Source organism: Toxorhynchites rutilus, chromosome 1 (assembly GCF_029784135.1).
Source record: "Toxorhynchites rutilus septentrionalis strain SRP chromosome 1, ASM2978413v1, whole genome shotgun sequence".
Classification (NCBI taxonomy): domain Eukaryota; kingdom Metazoa; phylum Arthropoda; class Insecta; order Diptera; family Culicidae; genus Toxorhynchites; species Toxorhynchites rutilus.
Genome location: NC_073744.1, coordinates 204,814,368 through 204,834,646, shown reverse-complemented (window position 1 = coordinate 204,834,646; position 20,279 = coordinate 204,814,368). Strand labels below are relative to the sequence as shown.

General features: G+C 39.9%; 1 protein-coding gene and 1 pseudogene across 2 annotated transcripts in view; both read right to left on the bottom strand.

Moving 5' to 3' along the window:
• The window catches only part of LOC129762865 (uncharacterized), a 343,596-nt gene that overhangs the window by 41,812 nt on the left and 281,505 nt on the right, over positions 1–20,279 (bottom strand). The gene's annotated exons all lie outside the window — the stretch shown is intronic.
• LOC129763892 (U4 spliceosomal RNA) lies at positions 2,215–2,372 on the bottom strand (annotated as a pseudogene).

Here is a 20,279-nt window from a genome sequence, read left to right as displayed (position 1 = left end):
GATTCTAAGTCGCTTAGACAGCTGGATAGAATCCAACAACCTCCTCTCACCTTCGCAGTTCGGGTTTCGTAGAGGCAAAGGAACTAATGATTGTCTTGCTCTGCTTTCATCAGAGGTTGACATCGCCTTGAGTAAAAAGCAACAAATGGCATCAGTGTTCCTAGACATCAAGGGTGCTTCATCTTCAAACTTCATCTAAATGGGTTTTCTCCAAAATTAAATAGTTTTCTGTTTAACCTAATGCGTGAAAAACATATGAGTTTTTCGCATGGTTCTTCGTCAGTTTTTCGAACTAGCTACATGGGTCTCCCTCAAGGCTCAGGTCTTAGTCCAATCCTTTACAACTTTTATGTAAATGACATTGATGTTTGTTTATCAGGTAATTGTACTTTGAGACAATATGCAGATGATTGCGTAGTGTCGGTAATGGGCAAAGACAGTATTGATCTGTATAATCCCTTGCAGATTTCTCTTGATAATTTGGTTGATTGGGCTTGTAAATTAGGTTTAGAGTTTTCTACTGAAAAGTCAGAGATGGTTGTGTTTTCAAGAAAACACCATCCTGCTCAACTGCAACTTAAACTTTTGGGTAGAACAATTAGGCTCTCTTTGTCATTCAAGTATTTAGGAGTTGTGTTTGACTCCAGAGGCACATGGGGTAAACACATAGGCTACTTGAAACAAAAATGTCAGAAACGAATAAATTTTCTTCGATCCATAACAGGAACTTGGTGGGGGGCCCATCCTGACGACTTAATTAGGTTGTATAAAACAACCGTTCTATCTGTTATGGAGTATGGAAGTTTTTGCTTCAGATCCGCTGCCCGTACTCATATTCTGCAACTGGAGAGAATTCAATATCGCTGTTTGCGTATTGCTCTAGGATGTATGCAGTCAACGCATACAATGAGCCTAGAAATTTTAGCTGGCATCCTTCCTCTTTCTGTGCGCTTTTTCGAGTTATCATTCCGTTTTTTGATACGTTGTGAAACACTCAATCCGATAGTGATAGCAAACTTTGATAAAATGCTAACCTTAGGTACTCAATCTAAGCAAATGTTACTATATCATGAATTTCTGACCCTGGAAAGCCCATCGGATTCATCTGGTTTCCAATCCATTCCTTCAATTTTGTTCAATCCTTCTATTAATTTTGACTTGACAATGAAAGTTTATGTTAGTGGTATTTCAGGTGATCTCCGCCAAATAGTTATGCCTGCAATATTCTTGTCAAGATATAAACATATTGACTCAACCAAAACTGTTTTTACTGATGGATCCAGTCTTCATGGTTCCACAGGCTTTGGGGTATTTAATATTGACTTCTCCACATTCCGTAAGCTTAGTTTACCCTGTTCGGTGTTTGTTGCGGAATTGGCTGCGATATACACTGCTTTACAACATATTCAGTCCTTGTCACCCGAACATTTTTACATCTTTTCTGATAGTCTCAGCTCTTTAGAGGCACTTCGTTCGGTAAGGTCTAGATATTCTTCGTATTTCTTGTCTGGAATCCAACAGCTTTTAAGTGTTTTGATGAGTAGATCATTTAATATCACTTTTGTATGGATTCCCTCTCATTGTTCGATACCAGGAAATGAAAAAGCAGATTTTCTAGCTAAAAAGGGCGCAATGGAAGGAGTCTTATTTAATAGGCCCATTACTTTTGATGAATATCTCAATATTCCTCGTGAACGTGCACTTGAATCTTGGCAGACAAGTTGGAATGGAAGTGATAAAGGTCGGTGGCTGTATTCTATCATTCCTAAAGTTTCCCTCAAATCATGGTTCAAAGGATATAATTATTCTCGTGATTTCATACGGGTAGTGTGCAGACTAATGTCTAATCATTATTCCTCGAATGCACATCTTTTCCGAATTAATATTAGTGATAGTAACTTATGTGTGTGCGGTATAGGTTATCACGATATTGATCACATTGTGTGGTATTGCTCTGAATTTCGAAATAACAGATTATCTTTAATAGAAAATTTCCGCGAAAAGGGAATGACGCCCAATGTTTCGATCCGCGACGTTCTGGCTACACGCAATCTCGATGCTATTTCGTTGATATATTATTTCCTCAAGTCCATACAATTTCAAGTATGAGTGTGTGTGTATTTTTTCTGTTATTTTTAATTATCGTTTACATCTCCAACTTTTTTTGTTTTTTGTTATTAATAATTCAATTATTTACCAATAATCTATGGTTTTAATGTTTTCATTTTTCTCCAACTATTTCCCTCAGAACTTAAACACATTCAGATTCACGCATTCGCACGCAATCTTCAAGGAGGTGTTTTTTTTTCAACTAGCAATAATCGCACCTCGGATGTACCTCATTGGTTACGATATCGCCACTGCGCAAAGCTAGGAGGTGGTTATCTCTATCAAAAAATTCTCAAGAAGAAGCCTCAAATATTATTTTATTATGTATTGTTATATAATTATTTATATTGTATCATTTCTTGAAAAAACTATAGGGTTTTTATGCCTTTTTGAGAAAGAACATTTGCATAGTTCTACTCACAAGGGCTTTTCCCTATTCACAAACACGGCTCATTGATGCTTAACGTTGCTGAGCCAATTGAAAATAAACGATTTAAAAAAAAAAAAGAATCCCATAACTCAAAAACGGCAAAATTTGCATCTCTGATTTTTGGATATGTTATGTAAAAAACCTTTTAAGAAAAAAATATGGCGCCTTCTATTTCAATGCCATATAAACAATGAAAAACGAATACAATCAATAACTATGAAAAAAGCTAATTGTTTGAAAGTGTAATGATTTTCTAAATAGACTAGGTATGTCGATCATCTAAATCGGTCCATTAATTCAAAAGTTATGAATTTTTTAAAAAAAAAAGTCCTTTTTGGGAAAAATAGGAAAACTGTTTTTTTTCGGACCACCCAAAAATGTAAATGGGAACTCTAATGAAAAATAAAAAAAAAATACGGGTCTAATCTTTTGTGATAAGAAACAAAACTACATCTTCTCACGAAAATCTGGTAACCACTATATCGATTAGGCATGGAGCCCTCCTCAATTTTCTCAATGTTAAAAAGGCTTGTGCAAGTGAAAACGATCACGGGTTTTCAGGCTCCCGTTTGGGGCAGCGAGCCGGAAAACAGTATACTAAATTGTACCTCCAGTAAAACAATCGTACAAATTACGGCACATTTATCACGCTCAAATGGACTTTATTTCATCTCGTCTGAATCATTCATTTTATAACTAGACATTAAATAAACCACCAATTTGCGTGTTTGATTGACACATATCCCCAGACGGACGGAAACGCTTTTATACTGTTCGACCGGTTACCTTTTTACACTCGCCGCTCCTCCCTCTCCCCACCCCACACATCATAAACGAACATAAACAAACATTAACGCAACACAACAAGCTGATAATAATCTACCAGTTTAGTGAAACGGGGCGGAAAAACAATGTTCCACCGAGCTCTGGTTGAACTCCACCGCCACTCGCCACCGATTATATTGCACCTGTTTGCATACAAATTTGATTTTGAGTAAACACGCACTAATTATAACCCCGCCCTCGCCTCGCGTGGAAGCTCGCGCTTTTTGCTTGTAAGGCTTCTTCTGCTCGTTGTGTTGTGTTTCGCCCCCTTCCCCCTCGCCATCTGGTGATGGAGATGGTAATTTGGTTTGGGCTGCAACCGGATCTAGCTTTTCGCGCGGGGTAACTCACCCATCACCGTCAATTATCACAGCCATCAAGTTTAGGAGCACGAGGGCGAGGAGCAACCGAATCCTTCGCGAAAGGTTCGGTAATCGATCATTCTCATTATCAGCTTGCCGGCAGTGGTTAATCCCGGCTGAGTCGAATCGAATGATTGATTTGGGGAATGGTATTTCATCTCTGAGATTTTTCTGGTCGTTTGATTTACAAGGGATTAGATTTCAATATTTAACTTATTCCAATGAAATTTGCGCCGATTGGGATTTTTTGCCGCTCCGCATTGCATTTCACCAAACGGGTAATTAGGGGATATATGCTGCACCAGGAGGCAAGATATCCTCATTTGGATAAAACACGGACAATTTACATACCCCTTCCAGCGCCCAGCTTACTTCACGAGAGCAAGATTAATCCTATCGGATCGGATAATCGCCATTTCCAACCTCGTTTGCGCCCCACTCATCGATGGTATAATTTTCACACCACCCATCTCCCCCCCAGTTTGACGGTAATGCTTACTCGAGGCATCCGAGTTGTTGCCGAGACAACCATCGGATGCGATTTAAAAACTTTTAATAGGAAACGCGTTATTCCGGGCTTACCGCGATACCGCCGCTGCTACTGGGGATGATGGTAATGATGATGATGATGATGACGACGGTGATGACAAGAGGCAGATGCGCACCGAGAATGTTTCGAGCAGTTTTGGTACACGTGGGTGGCGTAACATCATAGGGAGGAATAAAAAAGCGAACAGAGGAAACACAATTATGTTTTTTCTTCTACTGCATCTCTTGAGTTTCATTAGCCTTGCGGCACTTTGGAAGCTTCCACCTACGCATAGGTGCCATAGGAATGGCTGCTTCTTTTCTGTTTGAATATAATAAAAAAATATATATTAAGGGTGGCGTCCAAGACATTACCGCATTGTTGTTGTAGAAACACGATGTTTAAAGTCAATTCGCTCGTTTATTACGTTTGAATTTATTTTTCAATGAAACTTTGAAATGTGAATAAGTCGACATTCTCCGGTTTTTTTTACAACGATGTTAAAATATCGCGAAAAAAACAATCAAAGCAAAACGACAGTATAGAAATCAAAGACGAAATCCTACGTCAAAAAAAAAAAATAATAATAAACAGAATAAGCGCCATGACACGTTCCATTGGAGTCAATTCTAACGCTCGGAATGGTTCTCGGACGCTCGCTTCGGACACGGTAAACACGTAACATCGTTTACACGACACTTTCCACGACCCGGGTAGCAACCATTAATTTTAATATCGAAAGGCCTATTGTTATGTCGAGACAACAGCAAAAAAAAAACAGCCGAACCAAATCGACATAGCCATAGTTCAATCAATTCCATCCCTAGTTCTCGAAATTGCATGTTATCCTTTGAAAAACAAACGGGGGTCAGTGGGAGCGCGTAACAAAAAAGCAAAGGTGAATCTCTCGTTCATGAAATTCTAATTCACAATCAGCTTCCACACGCTGTGCTGCTGTGATGTTTTGGGGTTGGCATGGGGCAGCAATTTGGATTTCGGTGTAAAAAATAATGTGCGGATTAGCATTCCGTTTTTCCCCGGCTAGCAGAATGAAATGAAGGACCATAAATGTTACGTTTGCGATTCGGAAACAGATTTCGGTCATGTTTAGATACAATTTATATATTTTGGAAAGACTACACAGCTAGTTATTAACGTTTGCATTAAGAAAAAAACGGACTTTTTGGGATGGTGATAAAGTAAACTAAGACATATAATTGAGTTTGATAAATTCCCCATGGAAGGTAATTATTTTAGCTTACTAGCAGAAAAAATCAGTTAACCGGAACATTCATCATGGCGGATGAAAACATGCGTGTAGGTATGTTTTTGAGTTCTTTCTTCGTTTTATTTATCAATTCCTTCTCAGTTTTCGCGACAAAATTGTTGGAGTAGATCTTGCGCTTCAGGTTTGCCCAGAAATTCTGGATGAGACGTAGCTGAGGGACGTTGGGCGAGTTCGCCGACTTGGGTAACACATCGGTATTCAGCCGCTTCATCTGCTTTAACGATCGCTTCGAGTCGTGGGCCGACGCCAGATCCGACCAGAACGCGGTCTTCGCTCCTGTGGTATTTCTTGATGAACGACACAACTTCCGGCAGGCACTTCGTACTAAAAATTTGACCGTTCACGGTCAGTCCGGAGCTAAAGAAAAGCGGCTTTGACATCCCCTTCTCGCTGATTGTCAGCCACAGCAGCACTTGCTTAGGGAACTTGGTGTGAGAGATAAACTTCACTTCGGAGCTCACAACCTTCGTGGGGGAAGTAAAATAAAAAGTGCCGTACCAGCCGTTGCCATCCGGGGTGAGATAGAACTCGTCAGCCATCACCACCGCTACGTTGCGATTCGCCGGGAAAATCTACTTATTCAGCTGCTGCCGTTGCGTCATTGCCTACAGCTCCGAGACCAGTGGACGGGACTTCTGCTTCCTGACATGTATGTCCATGTTTGCCAGGTACTTTTTCACTGTTTGGCCGGTTGCACCGATATCCCGGGCGTATGCGGCGTCCACAAAGTGCCGCACGATGTCCGTTTCCGACGCGGCGGGCTTCCGTTCTTTGAACGCGCACACTTCCGAACGGAATAGCTTCACTGTTTTCGCCATCATGGTTAGAGTTCGACCGATAGAGCTGTCAATTTTTTTCTGCTGAATCATAAGTTGCTATGATTGATACTGAATGGGTACTTTCGTCAGTGCGTTTTTTTAAATGCAAACGTTATAATAAAACTAGCTAACTCGACAAAAGTTGTTCTGCCACATAGAATATTTCTATTGTTGTAAAAAAAAGGTAGCTAATGCTGCTCGGAAAGTCGGTTTAGTAACGTGGTTTATGTAGCAGTACGTTTAATCCAACTCAAACTGAAAATTCATCGTAGGAAAAGAAAGAAATTCACAATTATTCGACTTACAGAACTAGTTTTTTCAATTATCTTGAACTGCAAACCGCGTGTGCTGTTCCCGATAATAATTTTGGAGTCCTATATTTGAACAAAATCCATTATTGATAATATATTTTTTTGATATAAATGTTCGCGGCTTACCGCTTTTATAAATTTTCGTTTTTCAAGCACTAATTTGAACACTAAAAATATTTCCACAATAAATTTCACGATTGGAGTATCAGAGCAATCAATTATCAGACGTATTCTTTCTATATCACGATAGCTGTCAGTTTTTATATTGTTCGGGTTTTTGACGTTTTCGGGTGTCAATTTGAAAGTTGTGCCCACCGGTTTCAATAAATGCATTGTAAGTGTGTTTGAATGTTTTAACGGTATATTTCCTCAATGCAATGTATTTCATCAACGTAACTGCCCATATAGCCCTCGAAGTACTGACGGACGGCAAAATTCAAAGAAAACTATTGTTACTGACATGTTTGATCTAAAAGTTCTTTGTAAAGTGATAAAAAGTAATACCTTTTTGCCGTAAAAGAGAAAAATGGAATGAAAATTAATAATATTAATTTAGTTGAATTACTGTTTCGTTGGTGAAAAAAAAACGTTTGCCGTTGGAAAACCAAGGACATGGTAGGAAACTTTATTAGAGCTGATATACCGGCCAATTTGGTAGGGCGTTATTTCGTTGTTGTCATTCAACCGAAGAGTATTCACATCGGAATTCTGAATTTAAATTACAGCCATATTGTTATCTTTACTCACGGATTTGTATTTTATTGCTCATCACCGAACTACAGAACTCAATATTAATTTCATCATTGAACGTTTTGCTCAGTTGAGGCGAATATGGTACAACAGAACGGCTTTGTTGATATTTTTGAATGATTGATCGCCATTATCAGAATTTCCTCCCTGATATATTGGATATCCGCCTACGCTTGTGATCGAGTCGTTGGTGAAATCTTTAGTAAAACGCTTAGTATCTCAATCATCTACCATGCGAGGCGATAAAAGTTTCAGATCACCGCATGGGTCATGGATCTTGTTTTCTGATAATAATATCGAGTAGTCACCCTTATTTCGAAAACCCATTGATTTGAAACTTATTCGGATCTCACAATTCAGTCGAACTCGATTTTTGCATTCTGAAATCTGATCGACTCAAATTCCATCGTGCGATGACAATGTGACAACCTTGCAAATCAAACGTCAAAATAATTCATCCGTATTTTCGGAGCAATTTACTTTCTATCAGATTACCAGACCGAAAGAAATTTTAAATTATTAAAATTTGGATGGAAATTCTTACTTGATGTTATTTCAATACAATATTACAATCTGCAGGAGCCTTGAACCACGGCAGCCATAAGTTTGATCTATTGTAAAGGAGGACATAGCCCTGACCCTAAATAAACTATTTTTCTATACACTTGTTTGCATTTGCGCTAAAACTTCATTTATAATATGGAACTATTATCAGACACATTTTTCGTCCGAGATTGTCCAAGATTACAGATTAGAGTTAGTTTCAATTAATGATTTTTGTTTCAAACGCGTGTTTATACCACCTGAAAGTCCATTAGCATTTTGCCAAATAAACGCTGTAATATCATGACAACGCATTGTGTTTTGACATGACAATAGCAAAGACTGTGTCGACGTTGCGCATAATAGCGTCTCTCAAATGAAAGTACTCCTCCTTACGCCGCTTCTGTCGATTGACCTTCAGGCACATGTCGACCATGAATTGTACATCACAAACTGTTGCCTTTTATTCAAGCAAATGCGAATAATATCGTTAGCTAATCCCCGTATTCCGTATCTTTCAATTTTTTTGTGAAAATATATTGTGCTTCAGGCTATCGATTGCCTTTTTCAAATCAATAAAAAGAGCACCAATACTCTGGTTATCAGTTTTGTCCATTAAAAATTCCACAAGCTCAGTTATTGCAGTAGAAGTACTACATCCTTTCCTGAACCTATTTTCCTATTTTAAAAACTAATCAGTCTATTTATCTATAGTTTCTCAAATATTCTATTGATCATTGACAATGTCGAGATGGATCGGTAATTGGACGCCAGCATTCAAGCAGCCAGGATATTTCCCTGGCCACAGTATTCGGTATGAATATTTTTGAAATTGCAATGAGACTATTTTTGATAATAATTGCCGAAAGATTATCTGATCCACAGCTCTTCCTGATGTTCGAATCCTTTATCAAAGAAGCAACTTCCAGTTCATCAGTAGGGCTGAGAAAAATAGTTCGTTCCAAGATAAGGTGTAGTGGTCAAGGTGTTAAAATTATTCCTTTGGAATACTGCTAGCTAGGATATTTCCAATGCTAGAAAAATATGTATTCAAAATTTCACAAATTTCTCTGCTATTTGATGTTTCATTGTCGTTTTATTTGAGCTCAATATTGGTATCTTGTTTCTTCCTGCCCATTATTTAATTTAGATTTCTCCATATTTTGGAGCTAGTATTGTCCTCAAAATTTTTTTGAAAGTGCTCACTTTTACATTTTCGCTTGGCAATGTCAGCTTTTTAGTAACGTATGTCAACATTTATTTTGAGTGGTTGTTTGGGATTCTTCTTTACTTTTATCAAATATTTGCTCTTGTGTTTTGTCCATTGCCAAGTATAAAACTCAAGCCACCAACCATCTGTTGGTCAACCTCAGCGGAATTTTTTTTCACGATCTCTTCATGTATGCAGCGTCCCGAGTCACTTTGGCACCGTTCTTCAATTTCCGCTTGACATTTGCCCAATATTTTTCGATTTGGAGGAATTGGGGGCAATTGGACGGGTTGAAGTATATTTCAATGTAATCGACTCCATTGTCACGGTACCACTGACTTGTAGCGAAACCACTTGTAGTGACAGCTAGACGAATCCAGCAAAAACCTCACTGCACCTTAGTGAATCTTGTTCTCAAAACCCTTAACCTCTGCACCCGATTTAAAGTTCCACTACGACGCGTCCTCTGATGCATCCGAACAACAACTGTGCGTTCACTGGAACTTTTTTACACAACGCTTTAACGTTTTAACATACACAAATCGATCATGTATGATTTAGCCACCTTTAGCAATTTCGCGATTTTGGTACATGATCACGTCAAATTTTTAATGTGGATGCCCTAAATCAAAATTCTTCTCTTGGCTTTCATTCTGCACCACATTTTCAAAGCAAACGGATCAACGTGAAATTTTTAACTGTCGAAGCATACAGGTTTTCCAAACAATTCGCTGTCAAAGATTTTAGATACGCCTACTACGGCCGTTGTTATAAAATTAACAGTGATTCCGGATTCTGAATGTTTCAAGCCTTAGATTATCAGCTCACTCTGAATGGACAAAAACCTATTCTAGATTTATTCTACTAAGTAGTAAATATTTTTGAGTTGCCTTTCATCACTGTGTGGTCGAGGGACATGTTCAAGTCGCTATAAATCAAAAAACTTTTTTGAGGCACGCCCGGTTTTGCTGGTTCCGTTCAGTTTCAGTTCTCAAAAAAACTGTTATTGTTTTCAAAACGAGATTAAAAAATTGCTCAATTCTGCACCCACTGATTTGTGGTAAAAATAATTTTATTACCGAAACTATTATCATTCTCGTGCCGATTCACCAACCGAGAAGGATAAACAGGCCAGCATTCTGCGAAAGCTAAAAACAGCCTATTATTGTTGAGTCTGGCCGACAAAAGTGGATGCTAATTCCTCGCCATTATTTCCATATCTGTCCCCGAGGGCAAATTAAATTCCTACATTCGACACACGTCGTCTTCCCCATCGGTGCTCGAGTGAGAAAGTTACAACAAATACAATCCTTCTTCCCATTAACCTTTGGCAAATTAATTTTCGAGTGAACCGGAAAATCGGCTTAGATCCGAACAACCGTCTGCTCGTGGGCTTGGGCCGGACCATTATTGTATCCACCACAGAACCGTCAGCAGCAGATATTTGCGGAGCCGAGGAGACGGAGTCGACTCCCACACTGAGCTGAAATGTATGTAAATCCCAAAAAGCTTCGGTATTTTTGGAAGACGACAGGGAGTCGGGGTGCTGCTTTTTAAAATTCACAAACAGAGATTTAATTATCACAGCACATTTGTCTGACAGACGCGCAGGTGTAGTAATTTAGAGAGACAGATGAAAATGCTAACATTTCTCTGTGTGTATGTTTTGAATTGATAAATAGCCCTCGCAGCTGCGAAATTGTCATTGTCATTCCGACTTTCGGAAGAATGATAGCACTGTTCAAATGTTTGTCGAGGCGTTAGAATAGTTCCATACGATGGTAACCTGCTGCTTTAACATGCTTTCATCTCAAGGAAAAAAATCATCCATCTCCTAAACCTGTTTGCTATCCAAACACGCACAGTCACAAGCATCGAACCGACAAAATCAAGCTGATTATTCATATCGTACCCGGGAATCATCCCTTCTCAAAATACAAGAAAGCACATAAACACGGTGAAGCCAGAGCACAGAGGACAGCAGAAAAAACGTGTCCCTGGCGACTACTGACCGATTGCGAGTCCGGATTATCTCCAATGACTACGGGCGTGACACATTGGCAAGGCATGCTACGATATCAAACGAAGAAAAACCTACAATCGAATAAGAAAATCATGACTTGGGGATTAGGGTAGCCAAACCAGACCGAGCCAAGAAAAAAGCTCGGGACACAGAAAAAAAATATGATTGATTGTGGTATTGCCCGGTCTACTGCTACTCGATGAAATGAATTGGGCAGTGCCCGGGGTGAGGGGTGACGGTTATCGAATAAAAACAAGTGTAAGTATCCTTTTATCCTTCACTTGTTGATAGTCTTCGATTATTTTGGTGGGGGGAAGGGCGCTACGCCCTGATGCTGGAATGTCAGTCTTCAGCAATTGATTCTCCTGAAGTTGGAGCGAGTGAGGCGGAATGTGTCTACGAGATGAGTACTCCGGCACGGCTGGATTGGTGTTCTTCGGAACTTTGTCAATAAATTGCAGTGCTTAACTGCGGTCGAGATAGAAAACACTTCGCCGACCCGCTGGTCTTCGAACCCATAATCGATACCGATATTGGCAACTTTATGAGGTGAGGCGCACGTAACACTGGTTAACTACATTTTGGGTTTCCCTTCGAAAAAGGCACTGCCTACTAATTGCGAATATTTTTTGAGTAACGATTTCATTCACTGTATTATTTAAATAAATTTTATCAATACCTCTCCTAAATTGAGCATCTGTCATGCTTGGACTCATAATATATAACCAAAACTGTGAAACTAGTCAATTATTTTATCGAAACTAATTTATTGATTGACCTGAGCCAGTGAAATTGCACAAAGAACACACTGAATGACGCTTGGGAGTAGCACATCATTCTCATTGTGCACGTTTCGATGATTCGAGCTTTAAACAGTCAATAACGACGCCGGTCACGTCTTTACAGATACCAGGGGAAGGGAAGGAATGTTAGTATGATACTCGCAACCAGAAGGGTCGCCTTTATAGCGTCGTTCCCTGGTGATTATCATGGAAGGAATAGTGGGAATGAATAAGAAGAATCTGGATTCACTGTGGTGAGCGAAGTGATTCTGAAAACGCGAATTCTCAACTATTCGGCGAAACGAGAATTCGAAAAAAATATCCGTCCAAATCGGACCGGTCACACATTTCGTTATTCGTCGTCCGTAGTACGTAGGTGTAGTTCCTGACCTGAGAAAACTCCTTTAAAACTCTCTAACTAATTTTTTTTTTAAATTTATTACTCTTATTACATTACATTTTTTGTCGATCGTCGCCACTGAGGTTATTTTATGCAACCTGAGATAATTTCGATGTCAAGGATGGATGCAATTGTCGGTAAAAGATAGGTGCTTTTTCAACAAATTATTAGCACAAAAAATCGCTTGATTATAGTTGGATACAAAAAGAAACTCAATGGATTGGTGTCACATAAGTTAACACACATAAGAACAGGTGAAACAGGTTTAGAAAAATGCAAGTGGACTCACGAAATCATCGAGTAAAGGCCATCGACGAATAACTGAAGAAACATTCAATCTTTCGTCAATTTATTTTTGAACAGGACAAGCTTATTGTAACAGCCATTCTTAAATCAACCTTCAGTACTCGGGATTATTTCGTTAATTATCTTCATGGAATAACGGACAATGTCTTGTGAATACGGTGCTCGATACAAAATCTCCCATTTGAGCGTTTGAAGCAATATCACTATTTCTTATCCCATTTCCCTTCAGTTCTACGTTCGAACGCATCAATAGTTGTCGATAGCGATCTCCTAGGATGGGTTTGTTCGGTTAGAGCTATTTTCAACTTCTTTTTCAAACTTCACCACATATGCGCTACCCTCCCGAACCAAACGCATGAACTTCTTGTGTTGGAAAACAGCGAGCAATTATTTATGATCTCATGCGTTTGGTGCTGCGTTTAAGCTACTTGTCAAACCTTCTCCAAAAAAATTTTTTTTGCATTATAGTGATTTTCAACACTTTCGGGTCGTTTGTCACTTTACCTCCATTTTTGGAAGAATGTCGGGAGAATTGAGCTCATGACTATTAGTGGGAGAGGTACGGAATGTTACCACTACGCCAGAGCTGTATGAGCAGTTTTTTTGCCTGGTAGCAACGTCAAAGCTATTCCTGGCGAAGCGATATGGCTAATTTTAATCGAACCGATCGCATACCACACGTGCAAATGGCTTGCCAGATAAGCACGGATTTTTCCATCGCAACAGTCGTATCCTCAAATGGTACACTCTCTTCAACCGGTTTGGTATAAAATTGAGGTCCCGGCAGCGTTCTGGAAACTTCTTTGAGATTTTAAGCTCGTGTTTTTTTGCTTTTTGCTTTTTATAGGTCTTTAGACCATGCCTCTGTTTAATCCGCTGAATCACCCCAACACTGGTTTGAAAGTTGTTAGCCAAATCACGAATTTACAACTCTTCGGTCCAATTCAGGATTACTTGGTCCGGGTTTTCGTCCACTTCTGCTGAGATCCTCGAATGAAGACTGAATGAAGACTGGACGTCCGTAATGACGAACATATGCTGTTGTATCTTGAACATATTCCTGCATGCGACGGAGACTACCTATGTATGAAGATGGTAAAATAGTTAGCTTGCCAAGGGTAGTTGTATTACCGTCAATCACAAATGCATCTGCCAAATAAATGTATTCTTCCGAGCGCAGTTTGATCTGATTTTAACGGAGGGATGTTAAACGTTCCGTTTCAATTGTTGTTGACATATCCATAATGTTCTGGTGAAACAACCGACCTCGTTCTTCCGAGGAGTTCTTCCGACTCAGAGTCCAGAGTCCGGATAACGTTTGTCAAGCCAGGCTTTGGCTTGCACTGTATTTTTTCCATCAAAAAGCAATGCTTTTTCAATACACGAAATTCGGATTTTTCCATTTTTTTCACAATAACAAAATTTGCTTTACTCTCAATGATGTAACTCACGAACCAATCGACCGATTGCTGTCAAATTTTGATACGTATCCATTGAAAGATGGTGCTTTGTGATAGTCAAGTAGATTTTTGCAAGAGGCGCCATCTAGACGTCAACCTTATGAACTTTTCAGTCGAACTCTTATGTTTCACATCGTGCATCGACTTCATCTCTATCATCACCTATCAGGTACATTTGAAGGAATTTATGGTCATCACGTGTGAACGGGAGCAGACAGCCAGCTTTGTGATAGATTTGTCCTTTGATTTCAAATGTTGACATGAATTGGGCAGACACAATTTTCGCACCAAATGAGTTATATTTCCTGATGTTCGTTAGGGAATGCTTCAACTCGGCTGTAGATCCAATAAGTAGAATTTTCAATGGTTGCGGTGGTAGTTTAAGTTGAGGCAATTTGATTTGATCCGCTAGCGCAACACATCTCTTCCGTTTCGTTCTTGAACTTTAGAGCCTCTCAGTAGATACAGACATGACTCATCTGGTCTATGACAACGTAGCGACTTGAAGTCTAATTAACAGTTGGACTGTACCGAAATGCAGGACGATTGTATTACAGATTAAGATCTGCTGTTCTTCCGGTACGTGTTTCAGCTACCCTCTGAACCTTCCTGAATATTCTCCAAATCGATAGTACTACTATCTTCAGCGTTTTTCTCAGTTTTTTCAACACTTTCCAGTATATCGATATCTGCCATCAGATCACAGCAAATCCCGTTTCGGTCCTTTTCGCACTAATCATTAAAGGACGTTGCTCAATCGAACGGTTCTGGGATGTCGACATCAGCAAGCTCACGACGCATTAATTATGCCAGCGGAATATCACCATCATCATTGGAGGAAAATTCGCCTTTCCTGAAACAATTTTAAATAGTCTCAGATTTAACCTTATTGATCCTAGAGGATCAATATTTCAATTGCATCCAATACCAATCCAATATCTGAAGGGTCCTAGAGTGCATTTAAATACAGTAAGAATGTTGAATAACATGAAATTAAAAAAGACGGGTGGGTAATGTCGGGGACATAACCGGAGTGACGTAGGACTATACAAAGGGGACAGCTTTTGTTAAATATATATTTTAAATATATTGTTTTATTTTATTCTCCTACGTGAATACCTACCTATCTACCTGAAAAATGGATTAGTTTACTGTTTACTCTTTATGAATATGTTGATGGTTCTGAAAAGAACCTTTGGTGTTGTGTTTTTGTTATCACTCGATATTCCCATCTTGTTCGGTTAAACCTTCCTGTTTAGCTATTGCGTTTGCCACTCGCCACAGCTTTCACAGATGGAAAATTTCTTCCCATCCAGCTTGTGACATGTTGTTCAGTAAATTACATTTAATGCGACGTGCCGGAGAAACACTTTGCCACTCACTGAAACTAATTGTTGCCTTGATGAGCGCCGAACCGAAGCTGCTCTGTTCTTGATGCGGGTTTTCTGATTGTCGTGAGCAGCTTTGCAAGCCAACTCGAGCACTCCGACGGCCGAAACTCTATAGTCGCTGTTAGGTATACTGGTGCTCCGGCACCAATCCGTTCGGCCTAGTTACCCTTGCGGAGCAATCAGTGAATGCGATCAACAGGGAACTGGAGACCTGCACGGTTCGAGTGAGACTTTGCCTTTCCCTTAACTTGTCCTCCTTTGTTACGTCCACGATGCCGATGCCGTACAACCACACGGGTTTACGGTTTGAAAGAAAATAAGATATTTTTTTGGGGTCCGCGTGTTTTATACTTTAGCGGTACACACTCACAGGATAGAGACAAATCGGCAGACTCAGCCAGAGGGGCGAGTCCAACGAGACGAACGAATGAAAAAAAAATACATTTCTTACGATTTGTTCGCTCGTTGGATTCACATGCAGGCTAAAAAGGGTCTTTTTCAGGATCACAAAATGATCTTCAATCTAAAGAGTTTATTGTTTTGTTATCACTCGATATCCCCATCTAGTTCGGCTAAACCTTTCTGTTTAGTGATTGCATTTGCCACTCGCCACAGCTTTCACAGTTGAAAAATTTCTTCCCATCCAGCTTGTGACATATTTTACAGTAAATTACATTCAATGACACGTCGCATTACCACCACTCAGTATCGGATTGGAGGTAATTTTAACCTGTAATTGAACATTTGCGATGACAGTGGTACAGTGTCGACTTTCAATGTGGGGTCATAATTTGGATCTCTATGTTTACAAAAATGTTCAACTAAATAAGTCGCATTGCAGGTCCGTCCAATTAGCTAAATGTCGAACTAATTGTAAATTACTGTACGTTCAATCTGGAAACAATTTAAGAATTGGTGAAAATTGAATAATCAGGAAAGTCCCCAACTATCAATAAGCTCAGAACAACTGCCAAATTCACATACTCATCAGATCCTGGCAAACAAATTATGAAAAAATCAATTTGTGTTTTATTATTATTTTGGATAATGTTCTAGAAAGCATTGAACTGTATTTCCTAAACTCTTTTTTGGAAGGTTTAATGGCCCTGAAAAGCGCCTTGTTTTATGGAATGGTTCCAATTTTGAAAACTTAGTACTCGTGATTTTGAAAAAAACCATTTCGAACGCGAACAAGGCGGCATGTTCTGGATTTGCCACCAAAGCAGTTTGTATAAAGAACAAACTTTTTTCTTCTGCTACCTGATGCCGTTTTGCGATTGCGTTTGCCACTCGCCACTCGCTGTAACTGCCTGTTGTTGTCTTGATGTGTTCTGTTCTGAATGCGAGTTTTCTTATCGTCGCGAGCAGCTTTACCAGCCAACTCGATCACTTCGGCGGCCGAAACTATATAACGCCGGCTAGGTGGACTGGTGTACTGGTACTAACGCGCTCGGCCTAGCTACCCTTGCGAGGAACTCCAGATCAACACGGTTCGAGCGGGATTTTGCCTTTCCCTTCACTTTTCCTCCTTTACCATGTCCAGACATGGCTGCTTGTGTTGGTTTGTTGATGTGTTGTGATGCGAACCGATGTGGTGTACGGTTTGGATGAGAATGATCGTTAGGGAAGGAAGGTCTTGTATTATAGAGACTTTAAACTTTTGCAGTTCATTCGTCTCTAGCCTTGAGAAAGGCAATTTGAAAACTCTACTCTACTCTATTACTCTACTCCAGCGCTACCACCTCCGCCCTCTTGCCTTGAGAAAGGCACTCGATCCCTCGCCGTCCAGCAACGATGTTGTCCAGTCAGTGTCCACACAAAGAATGATCGTTACGGCAGCGGAGCGGGGATTTTTAAGCTGACTGGCTGGCTCGAGAATTACGTATGTGTGAGACTGCGACCAATGTTTCGTTCATTTTTTTCTTCTTCCTTTCCAATCGTGCTTCATTCTATTTCGCTGCTGCTCTGGTTGCCCGTTTTGGTCGGTACGATTTGAGGAGCACAAAATGGACCAATCAAAAATGGGCACATAGGGCATTTTAACAATGCTTGATATTTCACAATTATTCAATTATTTATCTCATGAAAAATGAAATGTTATTCGTTATGATACATGCGTAGATATATTTCCTATCAATTGATGCAAAAACCTTTGCGATTTATTGAGAAATGCTCGAGTTATAAGCGTTCCAAATCTTGCATTTTTTCCTACTTGTTCAGTGCCTAGATTTCCATTTCACCCCCTATATCTTCCGGTTAGACGTAGTCCTACGTCAAAAGCAACAAACATCCTCCATTTCTTGCAGTCTTCGTATTACTAATCCAACTAATTAATCGAAAATGGCGATAGAACTGATTCAGGTTCTTGTTTATGTCGAAGTCCAGCTGCTGAGTTACGGAAGTAAAAATTTGTGGAAAAATTGTAAACTTATCGATTTGAGCTTTGGCCGGAGAGATTTTGGGTGCGCAGTACAGTTATCAACGAACATGACCACCTTTGAGAAGAAACTGATATAAGTATGATACATTACCATTACACAAAATTCCGGAATTAGTATCCTGTTATTTTCTGTGGAAAAATTTTCGTCAAATTACATGATCCGTTTCTTAAAAAGTATTAAGGCCATCCAGACCTTGGTGTTGCTCTCGTATATTACTGCTAATCACTTCTTCTTTTTGAAACATCGTGGGTTTTTACTCTTTCGATTGACCAACAGGTAGTTTATCGCTTCCGTCCATGGTGGTTGTGCTTTGAAGTTGAGAATTCACAATTCCTGGACAAATTCGCAAGCCATATCCCGAAGAATAGAACCTGAGAGAGGTAAATTATTCCATTGAGCGGAGACAAAAAATCCATTGACCGCTCCTGCTTTTTGATTCCAATATGCTTTTTTGTCTAGATTCAGTTTTCCCTTCCGATTCCTTTTTTTTTCTCTAGCTTGAATAGTGTTGATACCGTACTTTGTGCAATACTGAAATCTTTTGCAGCTTCAGACTCCTTCCGTCCATACTTTTCGACCTGCTCGATGATGCTCGAACTTTGCGCAATGGTTAGCGTTTTGATTGTTCGCTTGAAAGGTTTCTCGTGGTTTTCCATACTTGAAAAGAAATTCCTTGACGACACGAACACTCCGCCTTCACTTTCAAGAGCCATTGAAATAACACAAAAACACATGCGCGAGAATCAATCGACTTAGGGAGGTGAAAAATCATGGAAAAATGAATCAAAACCCATTGAGTAAGGGAAGCATCGAGTTATGGAAAGAAAAATGCGTGTAAAATCAAAAATGCCATGATAATAATCGAGCTAGAGAAAATATCGAGTTACAGAACATTGAGTAAGGGAGAGTCGACTGTATTACATCAGGAGTACTTTTAAAATGTTTTTTAGCTCTCTCGCCTCTCAAATCGAGAATCACTAGAGTTATTCCTGTGCAGCCGTCAAAATCCTTGGACTAAATGTCAAACTGCCGTAGAAGCTTATGCCAAACCGGAAACTCGTTGAGTGATACGTTCTACGAACTACCTCTACCGGTAATATCCCATTATAGGCATCAACGCCACCATTGCATCGCTGACAAATTCAGCGAGCGATCAAACTTGGCGCTAGGCATCAATCAATCCGAACCATAAATAAAATGCGCCAAATCAGCTCACAGAAGCCGGCAGACTGTCGAGTTTTCGTTTTGCACTTTGCCTAGAGCAGCATGCCACATTTCACTTGTTACTTTTTCCGTTCGCCTGTTGACAAGCAACCGCCCACCTAACTACTCACCATTTTTTCTGTGAGTACTGGATTTCAACAGCGATGGCCGCCGCGGCGCGCCTTTGTTCCGGGGCCCATTTTCGTTTCGTGCTTCCCTCCGCTTTCGATTTATGAATGCGATAAGTTTAGTGTTTATAGTTCCGTATTCGTTTCGGAACCACAGAGCGCGCGACCTTTTCGGTTTAGCGGTTAGCCACACTTCGGGGGGTGGTGGAAATGAGGAAATGGACTCGGCACGGTTTTCATTTTTCCTACTTTCCAATCATCATTCGCTTCATCACCACTTGTTGCTGCTGCTGTTGCTGAGGTACAGTTGTCAACTGATTGCAGATGGTGGCAAATTTTCCCATGGCTTGCTTTGAATAGCACTAGCATCGGTGGCTTCGAACCGCACCGCCTTTGCCTTTTTCGGGTTTATGTGTGTCATTGAATTTAATGTATTTTTTGTCCTTGCCCTAGGAAGAGGACCAACCGAGCGCTTCCCCGCATCTTGCCTCTGTGGTGAATTTTAATTACGAATTTAGGGACTTTTGTGTACTTTGGTTAGAGTTTATTATCACCACTAGCGAGCGCAAATGGTTGCTTGCTTTGTGACGGGAAAAAGGGTGAATTGAGATTATTGAATCTAAAGATAAGATTTATGGTCTCCTTTTTGGTGAGCGTTTTTATTTCGCAGAGATATACTGTGGTTTTACGAGACAATCGAAGTAATCTGCGCCTGTTTATCAATTGAAAGAATCATTAATTTCTACAGAATCCTATCTGATCTTCTCTTCAAAAGAAAATTTTACTGTTAAACTTTAGTTCGCTCAGCCACCGATAAGCTTGTCAAATGGGATTTTCGCACTTTCCCTCGCTTTATCTCAATGAATACGATTCACACATTGCAATCGAGGAGGTGCGAAAATACATGCCGATTTAAATACATCGCTTTTATTTACACAGCTGTCAGTTATGCAAAAACAATTTCCCCTTC